Here is a 27408-nt window from a genome sequence, read left to right as displayed (position 1 = left end):
AAGGTATAACTTTTGCTTCCTAAAAATATTTACAAGTATGCAATAGCCTAATTAAGGCTTTTAGAGCACTATAATTATAGTAGTATCATTTGGCAGTGTAGTGCGGACTGTAGGCGTGGACTAGAGCCGGTTAGAGCTTGCCTAGTATTTGAGGTACGAAAGTATTGTTCGAGATATCCTGACTGAATATGCATGTATTATGTGACTGCATGATTTATATGTCATTGATTTATGCTGCATTCATTTGCATATTGAGCTATCTCGTTCGAGATGTCTGTTAGTAGGATTTTACCCTATCCTGTTAGTGGTTGGACTTCCATCGATTTGGGTCCGGCATATCCACTGGTATTTCGGTATGGGAGCCACCTCCTAAAGCGACGGCACAGCGTGCTACATACCAGGGCCCGTTCTGTCTCTGTTATCCGATTCTTGACCTCGAGTTTATAGGGAGTTCACTTTGCATGCATGTATACTCATACTCTCGTGCTGAGCGTTTTATGCTTACATCTCGTACTTTGTGTTTCTGGACACCCTATTCCATGGGGCAGGTTTGCGATTGGATGAGGCGGGTGATTCCAAGAGGGGCTAGGCAGTGGTTGGTCAGCTGGAGCTTCGCCTAGGTTTTATTTCTATTGTGATTGGGTTGATACAGCTTTCGATATGATTGTATATTTATTGGATATTTACAGATTCTTTGCCTTGGGATTGTAGTATTTGTATTATTGTTTTGATTCTGCAGTTAATTCTGGTTATCTGTTTAATTAAGTTAATTGCATGCCTAAGTTCTGTTTAGTAGGTGATCCAGGTAAGGGTCACTACAAAATTCACATCAACATCCCCTTTGCTGATGCTTTGGAGCAAATGCCGAACTATGCGAAGTTCATCAAGGAGGTGATGTCCAAGAAGAGGAGGCTGCTAGAGAATGAAGTTGTGAATTTGAATGAAGAATGCAGTGTCGTGCTTCAAAAGAAGATGCCACAAAAGCTTAAGGATCCAGAGAGTTTTACTATTCCTTGCACGATTGACTCTTCTTATTTTAATAATGCACTTTGTGATTTATGGGCCAGCATTAACTTAATGTCATTATCTATTTACAGGGCCTTGGAGTTGGGAGAGATAAAATCCACTATGATTTCATTGCAGTTGGCGGATCTGAGCATTACATATCCACTAGGAATTGTTGAAGATGTTCTAGTTAAGGTGAATAAATTCATCTTCCCAGCAGATTTTGTGATCTTGGATATTGAAGCGGATCATGGTGCTCCGCTGATTTTTAGACGACCGTTTTTTGCTACAGCGGATGCCAAGATAGAGGTAAAGAAAGGTGAATTGTCGATGGGTGTGGATTGCAAAAGAGTAATTTTCAATCTATTCACGAACACACATAATCCACCCATTGAAGAATTATGCTTAATTGAACCGGTTGTGAAGTTGGAGAGCGGTCCAAGAGCTGATTTTGAGGTTGAATCAAAGAGTAAAGCGCCAAGTTCATCAACAAAAAAAGCCACGAAGAACAAGAAAGCAAAATTTAAAAGGCGGTTCGTGAAATATATTTGTCGAGTGAAAGAGAAAGGGAAGATCTAACACCGGTGAAAGTCGGGCTGACGACTTTAAACTAAGCGCTACTTGGGAGACAACCCAAGCATTTTATTTTATTTTATTTTATTTTATTCGGTTTTATTTTAATTTTATTTAATTTTTGTTATTTATTTTATAGTTTTTTTTAGTATTTTATTATCAATTTTTGAAGCTTAATTTTTCTTAATTTTCAAAATTTTTCTGGCTCCAGAAACTCAAATTCGAGCAAGAGGCGCGCCCGCCCTATTAATCTGAGCGTCCACGCCATACCCTGAATGAAATTGGCTTGATTTGAGAACTAGAGGCGCGCCCGCGCACCCTCTTCGATAGAAGGCGCAAACAAGAGATCCCCATATGCGCTTATTTATGCGCAATCGTGCAGTCATTCAGCGCCAGATATTGCGCAAACAAAGATCCTAACCGCGCAAGAACAAAAGCAAACGCGCTTCTATTCCGCGCTAACCAAGCGCAAACGAGCACCCTCATCAGCGTCCCTTGAAGCGCAATCGCGCTATATCATCTATGCCATCCTCAGCGCTAACACGCATACCACATGCGCATCACCTAGCGCCAACCATCCTCATCAGTGCTTAACAGTGCGCTAACGCGCATGAATCTCGCCATTTGCACATCACAAGAGAGTCAAGGCGCAACAGTGCTCCTGCACCGTGCAAGAATTCCAAGCTGCTGCAAAATCCTCCGCGAACCAGGTCCACCAGCAATTCCTCATGTGCTAACGTTCTGCCGAAGTGTTTCTTAGCCACGTTCTTCAATAGAACCATCGCTAGAGCAAGCATGCTTCTGCAGGGTTCACACACACCGCAAAATATTTAAGTGATTAAATTAGGAATTCAAGTCATAGTCATTCTTCATAAGTCTCTGTCTCACTCTCAAAGTCTGGATGAGTTTGAGGTTATGGAAATGCAACTACATAAGCACTTGAAGTTAAGGGGAGCACATTCTGTAAATGCATGGTTTTTCTATCACTCTTGATCTACACTACCCTGTTACGGGTGTTCCAAGTCTTAATTCCACGTCATGGTCATGTTTTGAAGTGCTAAATCGAGTTCATTCTATGGAGATAATGAGGATTCTCACCATGAAGTTTATAACGTCGAGTACTGATGCTCGGTGCCGAAGGTACGCGTCCCTTGTTCTATCTTATTGTTTTTAATCATTAGGGACAATGATTACATTAAGTTTGGGGAGGGGGGGGGGGGGTGAATCAGTGTTTGATTCAATTATTTAGTTGATTAGTTGAGTATTGTTTAGTTGAATTATTGTGTGCTTCATAGATAAAATTTTTGTTTAGTTTGTTAATTGAGTTGAGTTGAAAAGAAGTCGAGAAAGAAATGGATGCATGGCTAATGAAAATTTTTTTGTGCTATAACTGAAATCCATGATTGTCTACCTATCTGACAAAATATTTTTGAAAAAATGGAACCAATTGAATGAACAATTTCCTATATATTTTGTGTTTAATACTTGAATCTGAATTTTGAAACATACAGACATAGATATGATTGAGGCATTATTTGGAATATTTGGGCCTGAATTTAATTGAAAAAAAAAAAATTTATCCATAGTTTCTCATTTGAGATACACGTATATGAGTACATTGAGATACAAAAATTTCTGAATTTTGTTGTGAAAAATCATCGTTAACTGCTGATGATTATCTTTTCTGCACTGATTGAGATTTGTATGATTTAATTGTAGATTGAGACTTGTCTAGAACTAGTTCGAACACTCTTCGAGGCAAAATACGGGCAAAACTGTGATTAGGAATAATTTAGGCAATTTTTCTGAATTAGTTTGAGCCTTTCAAGCTACCTATTAATTTATTTTATCCCTAGTACCTTGTTTGAGCTTTATTAAAAATCGAATGGCATGTGTGTAAACGTGTGATAAAACCCCCATTCGTCATTATTTTCAAGGTCTTACATTGACTACCTGAATAGCCTAAACACTATTTCCTACCTTTAATGGAGTAATTTGAATGCTAAAATGTTTTATGCTCCTAGTTTTTATTTGTGAAAAATAGATTGGTGTGGTGGATGAATTGAAAAGATGAAAATAGGTAGTAGAAAAAAAATGTGGTTGAAAAAGTTGTGAAAGAAAGAAAAAATTTGTGAAAGAAGTTGTGAGAAGTTGAAAAAATCAATGAAGTGAATTGAAAAATAAAGTGTGAAATTGTGAATGAGAAGGAGTTGAAATTAGAGTTTAAGCAATAAATTACTCCTTATTTTGAATTCTTTATCCTTCATTTGTAGCCATGAGCCAGGCCTGACATTATAAGCTGATTAAGTCCTATTGACCGAGTCTCAGTTGCCCAATATACTAGTGGAAAAGAGTTGTGAGAATTTAGCCTATGGACTATTGATTGATATTTTTAATGATTATGAATTTTGATCGAAACACGTACACACTATTATTCTTTGCATTTAACTGATTGTGAGTGTTTTTTATTTCATATCCTATATTTGATTCTATTCTACCTTGAAAAGTCCTCATGATCTATGAATGTGTGAATTGAACTTTGATAAGGGTGTTTTGAACGTGAGTCGAGGAGATTGTAAGTTTATGAGGTTTTTTCGTTATGATTGAAATCTTCAAGTGTTAGTAAGTTGGATGAGATTGAATTTGAATTTTTTAAATTATTGCTGAGGCCATTGCTCTATAATATTTTTTGACTATTCTTGTTGGTTTTTGATAGATTGAGTGTTTGGAATTTGTTGTGATAGTTTAGCTCGTGACTAGCAAAAGTCTAAGTTTGAGGGTATTTGATAAGTGTATTCTATACACTTAATTTATATATGATTTTAATTATTAATTATTTGTTTCGAGCAGATTTATGCGGAGTTTTGTTGTTTTTGTGGTTGTAGTAGATTATGGAGATTTTATGGAAAAGAAGAAGAATATGAGATTTAAGGAGATAAAATAGAGAAAGGAATTAAAATAAAATAAAAAGAAGAAAAGAAAAGAAAAGAACAGACAAGAAACGAGAAGGAAAGAGTGTTGGGCTTTTGTTAATGGGCCTAAGGTTAGCGCTTAAAGTTAGCGCTAAAGAAGAGAAGAAAGAGAGAAAATGCGCAGCTTTGAAGATTGAGAAAGTGAGATTGAGGCGCGCCCGCGCCGCGCTGTTTTTGAAATTCGGGAGTCTGATTATACAAGGAAACTTTTGGATTTTTATGGGCTTTTTCTTGGGCTTTTATTCTACATATAAAAGGGGATTTTGATCGTGTAATTAAGGGGAGCCGCCACAATACACAATAGCAGATATCAGAGTTTGATCGTGAACTTTTGGGAAGAATTCTGGAGCTTAATTGAAGAACGAAGACGGAGATCGATAGACCGGACACGGCGTCGACGACGGATTTGATTCTTATCTTTTATTTATTTAATTCTGAATTCATGTTTGGATTTTTGAACATGATTTGTTTTATTCAGAATTTAATTATGAACTAAATTTTTATAGTCTAGAGGTCGGATGGAACCTGATGTAGACGCTTTCATGAATTTTTGATTTTATTGAATTGAGTTTCTTCTTGATTAATTGTTTTTTTCTAGAATTGATTGTCTTTTCAATTATCTGATCAATAATTGATTTGTTATATTTATTTGAAATCTAGCACTCGGAAGAGGAGATTTTGAATAGGACCAATAGAAAATACACTGTTAATTGTTTATATAGCTCGGGAGAGTGTATAACGTTAACGGAGCTTTAGGAAGAACATTGTTTTGTGATAGATCACTGCAAGTAGATTTTTAATATGGATATTGAAATTGAATTGTAGTTGATAAAAATTATTTGTTGCTCGGGAGAGGAAAATAATAAACTTAAGTGTTCTTGGCTATTAATTGACTGGAATTCATGAAACTAAATTAATTAGGATTGATTGTTGTTGAAACCAGGTGAAATCTAAACCTCTAGACCATTTTTCTCTGAATGATTATTTCTGAAAGTTGTGTGCGTGCTTTTAAATCATCTGATTATTTATTTTTCTGCAAAATTATGAGTTATTGATTTTCTAGATAAAGTTTAGACTATTTTAATTACAAGTACTGAATATTTTCATTTTACTCCCTGTGGGATCGATATCTGATTTTATCACTATATTAAAACTTGACACTCGTACGCTTGCGAGCAATTTTCACAACATACTGGAGGAACAACGTGAAAACATTTACGATCGGGTTACAACTCTCCGAGGTGTACAATTGTATACTAAGTTCTTGAAATATGAATTCAGGTTTTAAATATAATAATTTGGGAAATTTTGGATTTTCAAACTTGCTGTCAATAGGGGTGATCACATTTAATTTTAAAAACCGCCCGAACCGACTACCCCGCACCGTCGTATCTCATTTTTTTGAAATAACCGCAGTTTTAAAAAAAATGAAAACCGTCCCGCCGCCATGGTTCGATTATAATTTTTGGCCCAAACCGCCCCGCACCGTATCGTCGTGTATAGTGGTATTTAGCTAGGGTTATATTTATAGCACATTGTATATATATTATACACAATAGATTTGATCCTATGTCGCCTCCACTCTCTTCTTTCTCAACTCTTCTTCAAAAACTTTTTCCCTCTTTCTCTCTTCATAATCTATTTACTACTTCTCTACATAAATATTAATCTTCAATCTTGTCTAAACATATTATAGTTGATTAACTTTATTTTGTCGCTTGATTGTTATTTTATTTAGTTTTATTTTGTTTATTATAGTTTTCATTCATTATTCTAATAATTTGAATAGTTTTTTTTTTATTTTTCAATTTTGCCTATCATTAAAAAAAATCGCAAACCGACCGCAACCGCTTAAAATCGCCAAAAACCGCGAAAACAATTTTACATATAAAACCGAAACAAAAAAATAAAATATAACCGAACCACAATTGGAAATTCGGTTTGAATTTCTTATGAAAAACCGTCAAACTGCACCGTGATCACCCCTAACTGTCAAGTTGAATTAGAAGTTTGAGATATGCCCTCAGGCGATATGTAAGCATTACTTGGTACTTAGGGACAGTCTAACTCCATAAACGGTTAATAATTCATGGTATCTTTTGACTTAAAGGATAAATATGGATTACTTAGTCGTTGCGTCTGAGATAGAAAAGGTAGATAAATCTGTTGGGAATCTTTAACTAAGAATTGAACTTTTGGTGGAACCAAGAATTCCTAAGAGAAGAAAGTATAAAATGGGGAACGAATGATTGGGATCTGTTTAATTGCCATTTGGATTCTGTATATTATTAGATAATGTCTTGGAATTGAACAACGATGGATTTTTATGATTTTGTTTTCTTTCAAGGATTAGATTTGTTTTTAGAAAGGGGTCAGGAAATTATAAGTTGAGTAGAACTATTCGTCCTACTTGTAGGTTAACCGAACTAGAGTTGTTGCCTAATAAATTTTTTAATCGTCCGTAGAAGCGTTGTGAGTTGTGGTAACTAATAAGAGATTGAACATAGTCCATGAGCATTAAGCATAACACTGCTAATAAGTGGCGTAGGCCTTTAGAATTTCGATTTGGTTATTAAGTTGTTCTTAAAGGTATCGTTGTTCCGTAATGTTATTGATTTTAGTATAAAAGGAAATTAATTCATTTTGTCGGTCCTTATGTGATTATTTAGGAGATTCGTAATATGTTTTATCGTTTGAGCATGCCGCATAGTTTGTTTGCGATGCATGATCACTACAAGAAAAATAGGCTATTTAGCCACAGTTTTGAAAAAATCGTGGTTAAACAACCACGGATTTTTAAAACCGTGATTATTTAACCACGTTATAAAAACCCGTGGCTACATTTAGCCACGGTTTTTTCAAAACCGTGGTTAAATAACCACAGTTTTAAAAACCGTGGCTAAATTAACGACGATTTTGAAAAAACCGTGGCTAGAAAAAAACCGTGGTTTAATGACCACGGTTAAAACCGTGGCTAACTTTAACCAAGGTTTTGTAAATCCGTGGTTATTTAACAATAGTTTTTTAAAAACCGTAGCTAATTAAGAAATAATTTTCAGCTTTGTTTGGATGTATTTTTTTCGAAAACTTATATCCTTAAATCTTCATTAATATTCATTCTTTTAAAAATAAATTATATTAAAAACTTGAGACAAATCAATACAAATATGAATATTTAATTTTTATCTTGTAAATTGATAATGTTACTCTTTAATTGATTAAATATATATTTGATAAATTCATTAATAATTTCAATTTATAAATTGAATATCTAAAATATCTATTACTCAAATTATATAAATATCATTAATATAAAAAATTATAAAATTAAATATTAATTATTAAATATATTTTAATCTTAATTTATATGTTATTTTCAACTTTTTCAAAACAAGTAGTGCGTGGTTTTAACGTTCTAAATTTTTGTATCCCATAGTTTTAAATTTTAAGTTAAAAAAATAGTTTTCTAATTAATCATAATATTTTATTAAAAAATATTTCAAAATTTTATTTTAAAGTAAAATATTATTTATCATAGTTAACATATTTATATTTTAACATTCTTCAAATTAAAAACAAAATAAATATAAATTAGTTTTAGTATTTAGTTTTTAACATTAAAAACATAATATTTAGTTTTATACTAAAATTTTAGAATATAAAAACTTTGTCTTTAATGACCGGAGGATACATTCCAATTCATATATAAATATAAAACGATAACATAATAAAACTAAATATTATGTTTTTAATATATTAATTTTAGTATTAAAAATATTTTATTTTTCCCCAAAATTTGATAATATTTTGTAAAATAAAAATTTTAAATTTCAGTTTGGTTTTTATATTTTTGTGATAAAATTTTGACTAATATTTTTTCTATCTATACTAACACTTGAGATATAATGTAAATAATTCATCATTTAAACATCACAAAAAAATCTTTTGTTTTACTTATATATGATATAATAGATTGTGATATAATTTTAAAAATATACTAATGCATATAAAATATTACGAGGATAAACAAAATATTTTATTGTTATATATAAAATTGTAAAATCTAAATTTTTCTCCTAAGATATTTTAAATTATTTCTCGTATTAGTTTTTCATTTTGTTCTAATTAACATGAATATTTGTCATATAATATACTTAAGAATTAAATATCCATTCACATGTACTTCTGGTATCCTCCCCCATTTATTTATTTATTTTACATTTTTTGTTTTATTTGTAATAAATTGGTCCACATAGTTTTTTCAAATATAGAAATTTTATTGGCAAAAAAATAAAAGAGTAATTTATTGATTTATTCTAAAAAAAAAATTGAGCAATAAAGTCAAATCAGATGCAAAAGACCATAAATATATACTCTTCAACACGTGCAATTACAACATGGGTTGGAGGGGTACAATGTTGTTTGCAAAATTTTTAAAAATCCAAGTACGTATTAGCCTATTCGAATTTCTATGATTGTTTGTTTGTTATAGGTGCTATATTTGAGCCGATGGGAGATATCGATTGAATTTCTTATTTTTCAGGAATTTATTTCGAATTTCAGAATATTTATATTAGGAATTTTCGAATTATTGAGTTGAATTATTGGATATTTGGGTCTTGGAATGCCTTAGAAATTGTATATAATAATTCTGGAAATTTTGGGCATTTATAGGAATTTCCATAATTAAGATTTGGGTACTTTTAGACCCTAGAATTGAATATTTGAATCGTTTGGAAATTTATATATATGTTCTGATTGATGAGAATGATAATTGTCACATGTTTGAAATAACTAGGATCGTACCGAGTTTGTAAAAATTACTGTGGTAATTATTTGACAATTAAGGTAAGGATTGATCAAGAACAGGCCCAGGAGCCCTTGCTGTATGTGCCCTGTAAGACTCAGAAGTTAAATATCTGGTAATTTGGCATAATTAGAATAATTATTGAGATGCTTAATTAAAATAATTATTTATTTCAAATAAATTAGAAAATATATTAAAAATATGTATATTTGAATATCGAGATTTAAACGATAGATACATATTGAAGCTAAAATAATGCACGAGAGTTGAAATATGGGGACCGTGTCAAGTTGTCAAAACATTATAATAAAAAGGATATAGACGCATCCACATAAAGCAAGCGGTAAAGAAAGAGAAATGAAGCCCACAGGGGCATAGACGAGTTGGTAAGGCCTGAGGTGACGTGAGAAAAAATTTTCCAGCGTTGCGGGTTCGATCCTCGTGTGGAGCATATTCCTCATTAAAATATTTGGGGGTATGCTCTGGGGGTTGGACCATGTTGTTCCCTCAGTCAGGTCTCTACCTACTCGTGCACATCCCTCGATTTAACCCCGCATGAGCCAATGAACCTCTGACTCATGAGGAATGGCGTCCCCTTTCGGGTCAAACCTTTAGAATAAAGAAAGAGAAAGGAAAAGTTCATCCCCAAACCCCAAACTAATCCCGTCACCCTTAGAGCAGTTTCGGTAATTCGCTCGTAACTTCTTCGTTCGCAGTCCAAACTTCGATCCGTTTGTTGGGTTTTCTTCCTTACATCAGTGGCTTCAATTTAATCCATGAATCGCTGAATTTGGCGCTCGTTTAAGCCCAAATCGAGCCACGTTCAGAACCTGGTCTTGCGCGTTGTTGAGCTCGGTTTGTGAACAGCACTTCGGGGTTGCTTTCTTGGACTAATTTCTGGTAAGTCAGTCCTTTCGTGGTAGATTCTTCTACCTTCGTCCGTTCTCGGCTTCGGCGCTCCCAGAATCTTCAGTACGCCGCCGCCGGTACCGCAAATTCCGTTCCCGTAAGTTGTTAGGAAAAAAATACTCTGTTTTGTTTTCTTCTGGTTAAACACTGTTTCAGGTTGGTTTGAATTACTGGTGTGCTGTTTTGCGCATCTTGTTTTTGATTTATGACTATATGGTGAGCTGAATGGAAACCTATCAATGTGGATGGGTCCTCGGACAAATTTTTGGGACGGGAAATTAGTGGGATCAGGTTTTGAAATGGAAAGTTTTGAAATCTAGGCAGAGGAGGTGAATTATGTTCTTGTTTGGAGCATATGAATCTCATTAGAACGATTTCTATGCTTGAATATGGCCATCTGAGTAAGAAACGATGTCTCAATATAGATAGCTTAGAGCTTGATCTTCTACCAACTAGCCCGCGGTCTCTACTAGTGCCACTTATTCTTTCGGTCAATTAGTTTGGATCATTATCTGTTGCTTTGACGCTGAACCCATGATATTGCATGTTCCTCTTGCCTCTTCATGCTTTTTGACATGCCCCCTGGAGCTAATATTCAAACCTTTCTTTGGTTTAGAGTTTGGGTAACAGTTTAGTACTCATGTTGTAATTGTTTCAAGTGGAGACAATTAGAATATCTTGTGACAGTTAGAATATCTCTGGACATTTGAGTTTTTGACCGCTTGCTTTTTTTATCGATTTGATTTTGCAATTCTTTGCTTTGCTATGGATCTTGAATCTTGAAAGAGGGACTTGAGTTTCTTCGAGTTTATCGCACATGCATGTTGGAAATTAATTTCTTAATCACAAATTTGGAATTGGGTCTTGAATTTTGAACGAGTACGTTTAATCGTCTCATTCTTTAATTTCTCAAGATCGTTTTCTTATGTGGATTTTACTGATCGATAATTCGAAATGGGATTATTGATATTTTACTTTAATTGGAGAGAATAATCTAAAATTAAACTAATTTGACCGAAAACACGTCTTGAACCTCGGTTTCTCTTTGGTGTTAAGTAATTAACACGGTCGTTTGACAATTCATTTGGAACGAGATCTTGAATTCGAGAAGGGGATAGTGGATAAAGTTTTTGTCTTGGATGCTAAATTATATGCATGACATTTAAATTTCAGTATGATTGATCTGCCATGTCAAAATCATGGAAAGCTGATATGGGTCATGATGTTATTAAATAAGTATTTAAAATTACTTGAGCTTATTTGATAGTTATTTAAATGATTTTTAATTGCTCAACTTATTTATTTTAAATAATTTAAGTTTAGGGGTTATTTAGTTTAAATTATTTTAAATGTCTAGCTTATTTATTTAAAAACTTTTTAAGTGTCCAAATCATTTTAAAGGTTTTTATTTCCGCTTGTGTATTTATTTAAATTACTTTTAAACGTTAGTCTAGTTTGTTTAAATTATTTTAATCGCATTGTTATTATTTAAATATTTATTATTCCGCTGTGACATCAAAATATTCAAAGTATTGATTTTTAATTTATAAGTTATTGATTAAATTTCTTTAAAGTTTAAGTTGCTCAAATATTTTAAGTTATTTATTCTTAAGATTTTTGAGTTCAGTGTCTTCCTATTCCAGCTTGCGGCGATGGTGGATTTCGGCGATAAATTCCGAGATTTTATTTTAAGAGTTATAAGTTGAGAGAAATGAGGAAATTAGATGAAAGTTAATTTTTAGAATTTTTCGGGTGACGGAAATCGCTTTTATCGCATTCTTGAGCTTATTTCTTAACTTTTTAAAAAATTAGCAATTTTAAACCCGGATTAGTAAAAATCCAATTTAATATTTTAAGTTTGGGATTTTAAACTTAGATATTTTATTAGTGCAAGTTTAGTGAGGCAAAAATTGTAATATTTTGAGTACTTTTAAAGCACATAACTCACCTACTTTTGCATACTTATACCTGTACATACACACACATGTATACCTAACACAACTTTTAAACTCAAAACATAATAAACTAAAACCCTAGCACACAACACACACAAGTAGCCTTCACTTTCTTTCTTCCCCCATTTCTCTCCCAACCTTTGGACGCCCCTTCCTTCATCATTCCGGCCGCCGCTGACCACCTCACGCCGCCGTCGTCGCCGGGAGTCCACCTTGGACCATGTGGGTTAGTCCTAGGTCGATTTTAAGACGTTGTGGTCGCGTCTGTTCAAATTGGGCTCGATTCGGTTAAGTATTGAATGGATTAAGGGTCATTTAAGTCATAGGGGTTGAGCAGAATTTTTGAAGTAATAGGTGTGCGGTTGGATTGTTTGCTTAAACTGGACGGTTTGGGCAGCAAGGGATGGGTGAGGCCTGGTCCTAAGTCGAGTTTAGGATGTTGGGGTCGTGTCGGTTCGATTTGGGAGCAAATCGAGTGAGTTTTGGTCAAGTTAGGAATTTCTCAAGTCGGGGTGACTAGTGCAGAATTTTGTCAAGTTTGTGGGCTGCCTGGAAATCTGTTTTGATCGGATTGCTCGGGTGGTCTTTGGAGGTTATAACCTAGTCCTTGGGTTAGTTTGAAGTGTTTAGAGAGTGTCGGTTCAAGCGGGATCGAATTCAGTTAAGGTAAGATCGAGTTAAGGAACTTTTGGTTTGATTGATTGGGATAGGACATGTTTAAGGAATAATGTGGTATAAATTGGATAACCATCTTAGGGGCATCCACTTACCCATCCAACGTTCTCATTTTGAGTTGAGTTTTCATTCCCTAAAGTTTCATTTTTGTGTGTGAGTCTTGCCTTCGAGTCGAGTAAAGTTAAAGTTTAAAGTCAAGAAAGTAAAAAGAAATTTTTGAATGAAGTGAGTTGATTTGTGACACAGAGGTGCTTGGACAAGTTGGGAGAAATCCTGGCTTCCCTTGCCAACACAGGTGCTTTGACGAGTTGGGAAAAATCCTGGCTTCCCTTGCCAACACAGGTGCTTGGACGAGTTGGGAGAAATCCTGGCTTCCCTTGTAAACAGAGGGACTTGGACGAGTTGGGAGAAATCCTGGCTTCCCTTGCCAAAGTTTGGACGAGTTGGGAGAAATCCTGACTTCTCTTACCATTTAGAGGGGCAATGTGGTGTTTAACGGGAGAAATCTCGGCATCCTTTCCGGCATAGTATACTGCAGCCATGATCGATAAAAAAACAAAGAACCGTCACAATCAGTGGCGGAGCCAGGATTTCTGGTCTTCCCAGGCTAAAACTTTGAGCACCCAAATCCTTTAATGTTTTCAATTGAGAAACCCGGGCTTATACCAAATTATTCCAGAAATTTTCAAAATTTATATATACAAAAATTTGAAAAAATTTCGGAAGCCCATGCGGCCACAAGTGTGGCTCCGCCCTTGGTCACAATCAATGATCTAAATTCACAAGAAAAGAAAAGTTAAGTCAAGTAAGTTTCAAGCAAGTTCAAGTGAAGTTTCAAGTAAAGTCAAAGTAAGATCCAAGTTTCAAAGTGTGAGTTGGCGTGAGTTCATTGCTTACAGTTTGTCTCATTCTCTTTTATCATACAACTTTTCAGTTTAAGTTTCAAATAATTATATGTACAGTACTTTAAGTATTGCCACATGTATTTTTAACTCTTGTTATTTCACTGCCTATATTTGCTGAGTCATTAGATTCACTATGCTTGCTTGGTGCAGATTAGATTATCAGAGCAATCTTAATACCTGTGAATGTAATGGAAAAAAAAGATCGTTCGCGGAAATGGGAGATCAAGGATCCTGAAAAAATATCGTTCATTTTTCTACCATAATCCGATTAAGAATAGATCAAACCGAACAAAAAAAATGTAAGGAATCCTAACAACGGACCATGGTGAGCATAAACCCATCTAGCTACGTGTGAACCTTCTCAACAACGTTTGAATCCGTTTCGTACCTGTACCCCCCTTCTCGTATATTTTTGCCTCAAAATCGATGTCTGTGTCTTCCTTCTTCTTCTACAACAACAGCTCCATGCTTGAAATGCTCCAAGAACTCCACCCACTGATGTTACCATTGACACGACTAGCTCAACTGGATGAACTGAAAAGTTCTTGCTCTTAACGGAAGCGGCATGGGCTGGGAAACGACACATCGGTGAACTTGGATTCACCATGGTCACGTACGTTGACCCTCCAAAGTCGCATTGCCCCGATTTCTGATATACGACATTGAAAATGTAGGAGCACACTATAATCTCATAGTTTTTCTCCCAGCATCCTCTACCCGCCATCACATCGAGACAAGCCTCTTCTCCCCATTTGCAAATGATATTTCGATGAAACTGAATGATAGGCAGCGACAAAGTAGGTTTGGCCACGCACCAGCCTTTGTGGGAGTGGCCAAAACTACTTTGTCGCTGCCTATCATTCAGTTTCATCGGAATGTCATTTGCAAATGGGGAGAAGAGGCTTGCCTCGATGTGATGGCGGGTAGAGGATGCTGGGAGAAAAACTATGAGATTATAGTGTGCTCCTACATTTTCAAAGCCGTATATCAGAAATCGGGGCAATGCGACTTTGAAGGGTCAACGTACGTGACCATGGTGAATCCAAGTTCACCGACGTGTCGTTTCCCAGCCCATGCCGCTTTCGTTAAGAGCAAGAACTTTTCAGTTCATCCAGTTGAGCTAGCCGTGTCAGTGGTAACATCAGTGGGTGGAGTTCTTGGAGCATTTCAAGCATGGAGCTGTTGTTGTAGAAGAAGAAGGAAGACACAGACATCGATTTTGAGGCAAAAATATACGAGAAGGGGGGGTACAGGTACGAAGACGGATTCAAACGTTGTTGAGAAGGTTCACACGTAGCTAGATGGGTTTATGCTCACCATGGTCCGTTGTTAGGATTCCTTACATTTTTTTTGTTCGGTTTGATCTATTCTTAATCGGATTATGGTAGAAAAATGAACGATCTTTTTTCAGGATCCTTGATCTCCCGTTTCCGGGAACGATCTTTTTTTCCCATTCCATCCAGATGACCAACTCCGGCTCCACCAGCGGCATCAACTTGGATCTTTTCTTCGATGATGTGGAAGCTATTAAAGAGGAGCCCGAGGAACTGGAATCCCTCAGTCTTGTCACGAGCAGAGCAAATTAAATTTGTTTATGTGTATAATTATGTAAAATTTATCATTAGTTTTAAGTAATATCTTTGTTTTTGTTAGTTTCGTCACTGCATGGCTTCTTCAAATGATTTGAAGTTAAATATGCAAATGAAATTCGTGGTGTTTGAATTAAGTAAGGATCACAGAGAATCAGATTTTGCAACAAAATGTTTGTGAACTAAAATGTTATTTTCGAACTTATAAACACAAAGAGGACCTGAGTTACAAACGTTTCATGTTAGAAAAGAACTAAGCAAGAGTACAAAATCTCTTATATATTCTCAAATAAACTAATGATAAAGTTCCGTGAACCCTTATCCAAAATCCTAAAGACTTTCTAGGTTTTATGAAAACTTAAAGATGTAAAAAAAAATTTCATCAAAGATATGTTTCATGATATTAATGTTGGATCTCGGATCTCTATCGTGCCCAAGGCGAAGCGGAAGTTAAAAAAATTATTTTGACGTTCAAAATATGCTTGGACACTCGTATGGTTTAAACAAATGTACGTAGGGTGTTTCAAGAATTTTACCTATCAATCTTAAAAGATTGACGATGGCTCCAACTATTTCGAAACAATTTCGAAAATAGCTCTTGTTGTAAATCCCTACGAACAATCAACTGGATTTTTCCTCCTTTCTTCAAATCAGGTCCACGACCGGATTTCCTGTTCCTCTTCTAAATTGCACTTAAAAGAAGAAGAAATATTTCGTTGAAAAATGAAGAAGATGACTGGCCGAGAAGAGAGTTTTTAGCAGCAAAGAAACATTTTCTTTTCTCTGCCTTTTCTGAGAGCTTCGAGCAGAGAGAATTTTGAATTGAAGAAATGATCGTATCATTTCTTCTGCCGAATACCAGAGCCAAAGGAAAGAACAGAGAGCCGAAGAAAGAAAGCTGAATAATCCTTTCAATTATTCCCCTCAATCAATTTATGTAATTGATTGAGGGAATTGAATGAGTTGTCGGCAGACAACTCATTCAATTCTTTTTTTTTAAATATATTATATAATAATATAATATAAACATAAGGTCCCACAATAATATAATATATAAATATATTATATTATATATCTATATATATATATATATATCGAATATATATATATATCTATATATATTATGGATCCTTATCTCCAAGTCCTACTTGGAAAAATTAATTAAACCCTTTTTAATTAATATTGCTCTCAAAATTTCTATAAGCCTTTATAAATCATTTATAAAGCTTATCTATCGATCCAGTCAAATTTGTTTATCATAAATTCAACTCTTTGAATTTATTATCTCAACGGGAACAGGAAAACCAGTACTTGTGTAACCCTCAATGGTTCAGGGATACAGCTAGCTGTGGGTCCAGGCTTACCCTTATTAGCCTCATTATATGCATCAACTCCTTGATCATAAAATGTCATAACTCATTTCTGATTTAACCCATTGAATCTTGGTAAGAGCGTTAAGTAGCACCGCCCCATGATTCCCTAGGTATCACTGATAGTGCCTGCAAGAACCAGTCGATTATGGTTAACGTACAGTACAGTCCCTTCATCTCATATATCCCGATCGAAACTGCAACCATTGGTTCATCGAGGGTTGCATGTGAATTTCGATAACGATGTGATGTCTTTGAGAATACATAGTGGCATCGCATGTGTAACTTGGTAAACACTTTACTCTACTACACATCTTACACTCTGGTCAGAGATTCCATGCACTATTATCTCACTTGATCACATAGGATATCCACACCCATAGGTGAGCGGTGAATCCCCGACTACAATGCACTGGCTCCTACATGTGTCGTAACTGTACCCAACCTCGCCACCTGATGACCCTCATGGAGTCGGTAAACGAGTCAAAGTAAAGTCCTAGCATGTAGAGCCTCAGTGTTGTCCCGGGTCGTAAGGACTAATGGTGTACAACCATAACCACGGACTTATCCACTCGATGAATGATAACCACTTGGAAAGTCCGAGGGAGGGTAGTTCAATGAACTCATCGTATGAGCACCAATCTGTATGATTGAACATCTCTATGTCCATACCAATGAAACGTGTTACACATCATCACAGATTCTAGTCTCGAGCTCGAGCGATCATTATCCTTATTTCGGACGGCTCAATCGACTAGGAACTTGATTTAGAATATACAGTAATTAATAATATGTGTTTCATGATTGCCATCACATGTACAACCTCATATCTTACTATAGTATATTCAAGGTCTTTATCTATGCAACTTGCATGGGTATATAGATAAAGAAAATGCCAGATAAAAGATTACTTATATTAAAATAAAGATTGTTATTACACTTGAGTCAATAAAATCCCTGACCAAAATTTGGCTTGCAGGGCATCTACTCTAACAATCTCCCACTTGCCCTAAAGCCAACTACTCATTAGTTTTAATCTCATTGTTACGCGATGCTTCTCAAACAATGGTCTTGGCAAGGGCTTTGTTAGTGGATCAGCAACATTATCTGTAGAGGCAACTCTCTCGATTGATATGTCTCCTCTTCCCACAATCTCCCGAATGATGTGGAATTTCCTCAGTATATGTTTGGATCGCTGATGAGACCTTGGTTCCTTTGCCTGAGCAATGGCACCAGTGTTGTCACAGTACACCGGGACTGGATCAACTTCATTTGGAATAACACCCAACTCTTGGACAAAATTCCTCATCCAAACTGCCTCTTTGGCTGCAGCAGATGTTGCTATGTATTCGGCCTCAGTGGTGGAATCAGCAACTGTGTCTTGCTTGGAACTCTTCCGAGAGACAGCAGCACCATTAAGCATGAATACAAAACCAGAAGTCGATTTCGAATCATCCACGTCACATTGGAAGCTAGAATCAGTATAGCCTTCCAATTTTAATTCTCCACCCCCATAAACCATGAAAAAATTCTTAGTCCTTCTCAAGTACTTAAGAATATCTTTCACGGCTTTCCAATGCAATGGACCAGGGTTAGCCTGATATCTGCTTGCAATACTCAGAGCATATGCTATATCAGGACGCGTTGATATCATACCATACATGATACTACCAATTGCTGACGCATAGGGAACACGTGTCATCATCTCTATCTCTTCATCAGTCTTAGGGAACATTGATTTTGATAGAGTAACACCATGACACATTGGTAAGTATCCTCTCTTGGACTCTTCCATAGATAATCTTTTAAGTATGGTATCAATATACGTGACTTGGGTGAGCCCCAGCATCTTCTTTGATCTATCTCTATAGATTTGTATTCCCAATACATAAGATGCTTCACCCATGTCTTTCATGGAGAATTTACTTGCTAACCATACTTTAGTTGATTGCAATAATCCTATATCATTCCCAATGAGAAGGATATCATCAACGTAAAGTATTAGGAATGTCACTGCACTCCCACTAACTTTTTTGTACACACATGGTTCCTCAGAATTTTTAACAAAACCAAACTCTTTGATAGTGTTATCAAATCTGAGATTCCAACTCCTAGATGCCTGCTTGAGACCGTAGATCGATCTCTGAAGTTTGCATACCTTATGCTCACTTCCTACTGATGTGAAACCCTCAGGTTGAGACATATAGATCTCTTCTTTAATGTCTCCATTGAGGAATGCTGTTTTCATATCCATCTGCCATATTTCATAGTCATACCATGCAGCTATGGCTAGCAATATTCTAATTGACTTGAACATAGCGACTGGTGAAAAAGTTTCCTCATAGTCAACTCCTTGCCTTTGAGTATAGCCTTTTGCCACTAGTCTTGCTTTGAAGATCAATACCTTCCCATCCGCCCCAAGTTTTCTCTTGTAAATCCATTTGCATCCTATGGGAACAATTCCCTCAGGTAGATCTACTAAAGTCCATACTTGGTTCGAATACATGGAGTCCATTTCGGACTGCATAGCTTCAAGCCATTTAGATGATTCAGCATCAGATATTGCTTCTTTGAAGTTTCGTGGATCGCATCCATCATTAGGCTCATCATGTCCTTGTTCATGAAGAAGCGTATATCTTGCAGGCGGTCTGATTATTCTTTCAGACCTTCTAGGTATGTGTGATTCAACTACTGGCTGTTGGAGATTGGGTTCAACTTCTACAGTCGTGGGTGTATCTCGAATTTCCTCGAGTTCTATCATTTTGCCTTTTCTACCTAATAGAAACTCCTTCTCCAAGAAGGTGGCATTTCTAGAAACAAACACATTTGCTTCTTTTGGATGATAGAAATAATATCCAACAGAGTTCTTTGGATATCCCACGAAGTAGCACAAAATGGATCTACTATCCAATTTGTCTCCCACTGTCTGCTTCACGTAAGCAGGACATCCCCATATTCTCAAATAAGAATATTTGGGAACCTTTCCCATCCATATCTCATATGGTGTTTTATCCACTGCCTACGTATGGACATTATTCAACAACATTGCCGCAGTTTCAAGCGCAAAGCCCCAAAACGATCTAGGCAATTCAGTGAATCCCATCATAGATCGAACCATGTCCATCAAAGTTCGATTTCGATGTTTAGAAACACCATTCAATTGTGGTGTTCCTGGTGGAGTCCACCGTGAGAGAATCCCATTATCTTTAAGATAGTCCAAAAATTCAGTACTCAAGTATTCTCCACCTCGATCAGATCGGAGTGTTTTAATACTTTTACCCAATTGTTTCTCTACTTCAGATCTGAATTCTTTGAACTTTTCAAATGTTTCAGACTTGTATTTCATCAAATACACATACCCATACCTCGAAAAATCATCAGTAAAGGTAATGAAGTAGGAATTCCCATATTTAGTGCTAACATTTAGCGGGCACATACGTCTGTGTGGATCAAATCCAAAAGACCATGTGCACGTTCTACATTCCCATTAAAGGGAGTCTTGGTCATTTTTCCCTTCAGACAAGATTCACAAGTAGGTAGAGAGTTTATATCTGACATGTCGAACATGCCCTCTCCCACTAGTTTGTGCATCATTCTTTGAGAAATATGACCTAGTCTAGCGTGCCATATATGTGCTGGGTTTTGACTATCTTGTTTTCTTTTATTTGTTGTTGTTATTGTTTGGACATTGTTCAATGAAATATCTTTTAATTTTAAGTTATAGAGATCGTTTTGTAATTCACCAGTTCCAATCAAACATTCATTCTTATATATTTTGCAAACACCTTTTGCAAAAACACAAGAATAACCATCTCTATCAAGCATAGAAATAGAAATAATGTTTTTAACCAAATCAGGAACATACAAAACATCTCTCAAAAGCAACTTAAAATCATTGTTTAATATTAAAATAATATCTCCTTGGCCTTGGCAGCAACCCTTGCTCCATTTCCAAGTCTTAGAAAGGTCTCACCTTCTCTAAGTTTCTTGCTTCTTGTCATCACCTGCAAATCATTGCATAGATGAGAACCACATCCGGTATCCAATACCCAAAAAGAAGAATTCATTGAGATATTAATTTCAATATAAAACATACCAAGACCAGAACGCTTCTGGGCAAGATATTCAGTGCAATTACGCCTCCAATGTTCAGGCTTGTTGCAATGGAAACAGATTTGTTCTGATTTATTTGGCCTTTTAGGCCCTTGAGCAGGTTTCTTGTATGGCTTCTTATTAGGCTTGTTCTTAACTGCAGGGGCAGAACGCTTCTTTCCCTTGTTTTGGGCTCCCTTTTTCGTCCCAGACGACGAGCCCAAAAGCAGAACAGGCTTTTTTTCTTGATTGTGGCTTCATAATTAACAAGCATATTGACCAACTCTTCAAGGGTGGCCTCTAACTTGTTTATATTAAAATTAACCACAAATCCGTCGAACGAGGAAGGTAAAGACAACAAGAGAATATCAATCGAGAGCTCATGAGGCATAACCACATCGAGTCCCACTAATTTCTCAACTAACCCAATCATCCTAACACCATGCTCATGGACCGAAGCCCCTTCTCGCAAGCGTGTAGTCATGAGTTCTTTCACAGTTGCATGTCTTTCTGATCGAGTTTGAACACCGTATAACTCTTTCAGATGAAAGTGAATGTCAGCAGCATTCGTAGCATCCTCGAACCGCCTTTGCAGTTCATTCGACATAGAAGCCAGGATGTAGCTCTTAGCTTGGAGATCATGGTCCCACCATTTCTCAAGCTTGGCTAACTCAGTCTCACTGATGTTAGGAGCTGCTTTCTTTGATGGATTCTTTTCAAGCACATACGCAATCCTCTCAGAGTTTAGAACAATCTTTAGATTTCTTAGCCAGTCTTGATAATTAGTCCGGTTATCTTGTTTTGTTCGAGAATAGCAGAAAGTGGATTGCGTGCCGACATCTTAAACATACTGAAAATGAAAACAGATAATCGTTACTGATTATTTTAAAATAATTTTAAGATATAAAATATGGACTTTAATTTTATAAATTTTCTCCCACTATTTTGACATTTTCACCACCCTCTGATGAAAAACGGGAAATCGTATTTCCTTAGTGAGCACGTATAGTCCAATCTAGACAACTATGATCCCGAATAATATCAGCCAATCATAATTTCTAAAAGGTAGAGCCCAATTGCATCCCCATGCAACCTCTACGTGTTTCGTTTCACTCTTGATAAGGACCCAATAATATGACGTCGTTTATCTTCGAGTGTCAAGCCGACCCATCAATGTTGAATCGTAGTAGACGGTAGTCATGAGTTCCCTCAATAATATGAGCCGAAGTCATGGGAGTTCCACCCAATTCACATCACCTATGTCAGTGGAAGTCACAGCTTTCCGGCGTCCAGGTCTCCCCAATAATATGAGCCAGACACTTGTTGGAAAATGCGGCTCTCTGATCAATCACGATTGATACCCGGTGCAGCGGAAGTTTAAAAATTTTTATCATGGAACAATTCCATGGTTTGGGTATCAACCGTTTAACGATTAAATTATTGTGTGTGTAAAATTCAAATAACAATTAATTAAATTTTACCTTCAATCTCGCAACGAGATTACTGGACACCAACAGATTTTATCTGCTCTTGTTGTCTCTCCCTGGAACCGATGAACTCCTTCAATCAGGTCCACGAACAGAGGTTTAATCCCTCTGATAGATTGCACTAGAAAATCTATCAGAAGTTTTCTGCGAAGAGATTACACGAATCTGATTCGTTATTCCTGACCGCGATTCAAATTCACAGACCGGAATTTTCTCGGGCAGAGGGGGAGGGGTCGGCCGAAATTTTCTTTTAGAGAGACTAGGGTTTTCGATTTTTTTGCTCTAAAAAATTATGACCTGTTGTGTGTAATTTCTGTACTGAAATAACTTATTTATAATGCAGGCCACTAACACCTTAGGGCCCATTAATCATAAGCTGGGGCCTGACAAGCAAAGCCCGCTCGTTCAGAAATTAATATAAAATTCATCGTGACTCCGATTGATGAACTGATTTCACCAATGTGCACAGAAACCATTTCTGCACATTTTAAAGTCAAAATAAATTTTCCTGAATCCGAATTCAGTGGTTTCCAAAAATGTCCATCCCTATGTCATTTTAGGAAATCCTACTCCCTTACTCTTATTTAAGAAGTCCAACTCCTTAGTTCATTAAATTTAACTCTTTAAATTTAACTATCTCAACGGGGATTAAAACTCCATTACACTGTGTGACCCTCAATGGTTCAGGGATACAGCTAGCCGTGGGCTCACAACTCCTTGTGACTCGGAACAACACTTTCCGACTTGCCCAACGAATCATGGTAAAGCGCCTAGCAACATCGCCCCATGATTCCCTAGGTATCACTGATAGTGCCTACAAGAACCAGTAGATTTTGGTTAGCGTACAGTACGGTCCCTTCATCCATATATCCCGATCGAATCAACAACCATTGGTATATCGAGAGTCGCTCAAGATTCGATAACTATGCAATACATCTTGAAGATCAAATTAGTGACATCGCATGTGCTACTAAGAAACCATTTCTTAAATCACATCAATTACTCTGGCCAGAGATTTATCACACTAATATCTCCTCAGATCGCATAGGATATCCACACTCGCAAGTATGTGGTGAATCCTTGACAACAATGCATTGACTCCTATATGTGTCGTAACTGTACCCAATCTCGACACCTGATGACCCCCATAGAGTCGGTAAACGAGTCAAAACACAGCACTAGCATATAGAGTCTCCATGATGTTTCAAGTCGTAAGGACTAATGGTGTACAACCAAAACCGCGGACTTAATCCACTCGATAAGTGATAACCACTTGGAAAGTCCGGATAGGGTAGTTCGATTATTCATCCTATGAATATCCATTTGCATGCTTCGAACATCTCCATGTTCCCTACCAATGAAACGTGGTACTCCGCATCGCAAATGCTAGTCTCAAACTCGAGCGATCCTTATCCTTATTATCGGACGGCTCAATCGACTAGGAACGGTTTTAGAACATACAGTGACTATAAGATGTATTTCATGATAGACATCTCCATGTTCTACCACATCTTACATACACTATAGTATATTCAAGGTCTTTATCAAAACAACAATAGTATATCACAATATAACAATATGAAGTAATATAAAGTCATTGCCATAAAAGTGTAAATAATATTAAACAAAAGATTGTTTATACAAAGAGTCATCAAAGCCCATAGCCACACAGTTGGCTCACTGGGCACCCACTCTTACAATCTCCCACTTGCCCTATAGCCAACTAGTCATACTACGTAGACCCATTGTTTCGCGATGTTTGTCAAACAATGGTCCTGGCAAGGGCTTAGTAAGCGGATCAGCGATATTGTCTGCAGAGGCCACTCGTTCGACAATGATGTCTCCTCTTTCCACAATCTCCCGGATTATGTGGTATTTCCTCAGTACGTGTTTGGATCTTTGATGAGACCTTGGTTCCTTTGCTTGAGCAACGGCACCCGTGTTGTCGCAGTACACCGGGACTGGACCAACAAATTCAGGAATGATGCCCAACTCTTGGACGAAATTCCTCATCCAAACGGCCTCTTTAGCAGCAGCTGATGCTGCAATGTATTCAGCCTCAGTGGTGGAATCCGCTGTGGTGTCCTGCTTGGAACTCTTCCAAGAGACAGCACCGCCATTGAGCATGAACACAAATCCAGAGGTTGACTTCGAGTCATCCACATCACTTTGGAAGCTAGAGTCGGTATAGCCTTCCAATTTGAGTTCTCGTCCTCCATAAACCATGAACATATTTTTAGTCCTTCGCAAGTACTTAAGAATGTCCTTCACGGCTTTCCAATGCATTTGACCAGGATTAGACTGATATCTGCTCGTGACACTCAGAGCAAATGCTACATCCGGTCTGGTAGATATCATCCCATACATGATACTACCTATAGCTGACGCATATGGTACATGTGTCATATTCTCTATCCTGCATCAGTCTTGGGACACATAGACTTGGATAGAGAAACTCCATGACACATGGGTAGATGTCCTCTCTTGGACCCATCCATTGAAAATCGTTTCAATATGGTATCGATGTAGGTTGATTGAGTGAGTCCTATCATTCTCTTAGACCTATCTCTATAGATCTGTATCCCAAGAATGTAGGATGCCTCTCCCAAATCCTTCATCGAAAATCTACCTGATAACCATATCTTTGTTGACTGCAACATCCCTACATCATTCCCAATGAGTAGGATGTCATCAACATAAAGTACTAAGAATGTCACAGCATCCTTAACTACTTTCTTGTACACGCACGGTTCCTCCGGGTTCTTGATGAAACCAAAATCTTTTATTGTTTCATCAAATTTCTGGTTCCAACTTCTTGATGCTTGTTTTAGATCATAAATTGATCTCTGAAGCTTGCATACCTTATGCTCGCTTCCCATGGATGTGAACCCCTCAGGCTGCTTCATATAGATTTCCTCCTTAATGTCTCCATTAAGAAAAGCAGTCTTCACATCCATTTGCCATATCTCATAGTCATACCATGCAGCTATGGCAATTAGGATTCTTATGGACTTGAACATTGCAACTGGTGAAAAGGTTTCGTCATAGTCAACTCCTTGCCTTTGAGTATAACCTTTCGCCACCAATCGCGCCTTGTAGGTCAATACCTTACCATCAGGCCCAAGCTTTCTTTTGTAGATCCATTTACACCCTATTGGAACAATTCCATCGGGAGGATCTACCAAAGACCAAACTTGGTTTGTATGCATTGAATCCAATTCTGACTGCATAGCTTCAAGCCATAAATTCGAATCCGCATCAGAAATTGCTTCCTTGAAGTTTCTTGGATCACATCCAATGTCGGGTTCATCTTGATCCCCTTCAAGAAGAAGACCATATCGAACTGGAGGTCTAGAAGTCCTTTCGGATCTTCTAGGTGCAGGCGTGTCCAGCAATGGTTCCTGAGGTGTAGGATCGTTATTTTGTATTTCGGGTTCTTCTCGAACTTCTTCGAGTTCCATCATCTCGCCTTTCTTATCCAATAAGAATTCCTTCTCCAAGAAGGTGGCATTCCTAGAAACAAACACCTTTGTTTCAGCAGGATAATAGAAATAATATCCGATTGAATTCTTCGGATACCCTACAAAATAACATAAGCTGGATCGACTATCCAACTTATCTCCCACTGTCCGCTTCACGTAAGCAGGACATCCCCAAATCCTCAAGTACGAATACTTAGGAGCTTTGCCATTCCATAACTCGTAGGTGTTTTGTCCACTGCTTTAGTGTGGACGTTGTTCAACAACAATACCGCCGTTTCAAGCGCATAGCCCCAAAACGAAGGTGGAAGCTCAGTGAAGCTCATCATAGATCGAACCATGTCCAACAAAGTTCGATTACGACGCTCCGATACACCATTAAGCTGTGGTGTCATAGGAGGAGTCCACTGAGAGAGAATCCCATTCTCTTTTAGATAGTCCAAAAACTCGGTACTCAAGTATTCTCCACCTCGATCCGATCGAAGTGCTTTAATACTTTTACCTAGCTTGTTTTCTACTTCAGCCTTGAATTCTTTGAACTTTTCAAATGCTTCAGACTTATATTTCATTAAATATAAATACCCATACCTTGAATAATCATCAGTAAAGGTAATGAAGTAGGTGTGGCCATGTTGAGTCCCTACTCTAAATGGACCACAAACATCTGTATGGATCAAATCCAACAGATTCTGACTACGCTCAGGTTTCCCCTTAAAAGGAGATTTAGTCATTTTTCCTTTTAGGCAGGATTCACAAGTAGGTAGAGAGTTAATATCAGACATATCAAACATGCCCTCTCCCACTAGCTTGTTCATCCTCCTTGAGGAAATATGACCTAGTCTAGCGTGCCAAAGGTTTGCCGGGTTTTGACTATCGATTTTCCTTTTGTTTGTTGTCGCCGGTTTGTCAATACAATTCACTGGAACGTCTTTTAGTTTTAAATTGTATAGATCGTTTTCAAGTTGTCCATTTCCAATTAAACATTCATTCTTGTAAATATTGCAAATCCCATTCACAAAATTACAAGAATAACCATCTCTATCAAGCATAGAAATAGAAATAATGTTTTTAATTAAATCTGGCACAAATAAAACATCTCTCAACAATAATTTAAAACCATTCTGCAAAATCAAACAAACATCTCCAATGGCCGTAGCTTCAACTCTGGAACCATTCCCGAGCCTCAGCTGGGTCTCACCCATTCTAAGCCTGCGACTTCTTGTCATCACCTGCAAATCATTGCAAATGTGAGATCCACATCCGGTATCCAATACCCAAGAAGTTGTATTAAGTGACATGTTTATTTCGATATAGAACATACCCTTTGCAGTTCCTAACTGCTCAAGATACTCCTTGCAGTTGCGCTTCCAATGACCCGGCTTCTTGCAGTAATGGCAAACATCCTTGGATTTTCCATTGTTTGAAGCCTTTGTCTTTTGCTTCTTCTCGGGTTCCACTTTCTTGGGTGGGGCAGAACGTTTCTTGCCCTTCATACTTGGCCCCTTCTTAGCAGAAGATGAGGAGCCCACCAAGAAAGCTGGCTTATCCTTCTTAAGTGTGGATTCATATGTAACGAGCATATTGACCATC

This window comes from Henckelia pumila, chromosome 1 (genome assembly GCF_033568475.1).
Source record: "Henckelia pumila isolate YLH828 chromosome 1, ASM3356847v2, whole genome shotgun sequence".
NCBI classification, from domain to species: Eukaryota; Viridiplantae; Streptophyta; class Magnoliopsida; order Lamiales; family Gesneriaceae; genus Henckelia; species Henckelia pumila.
Note: the sequence above shows the minus strand (reverse complement) of the source record.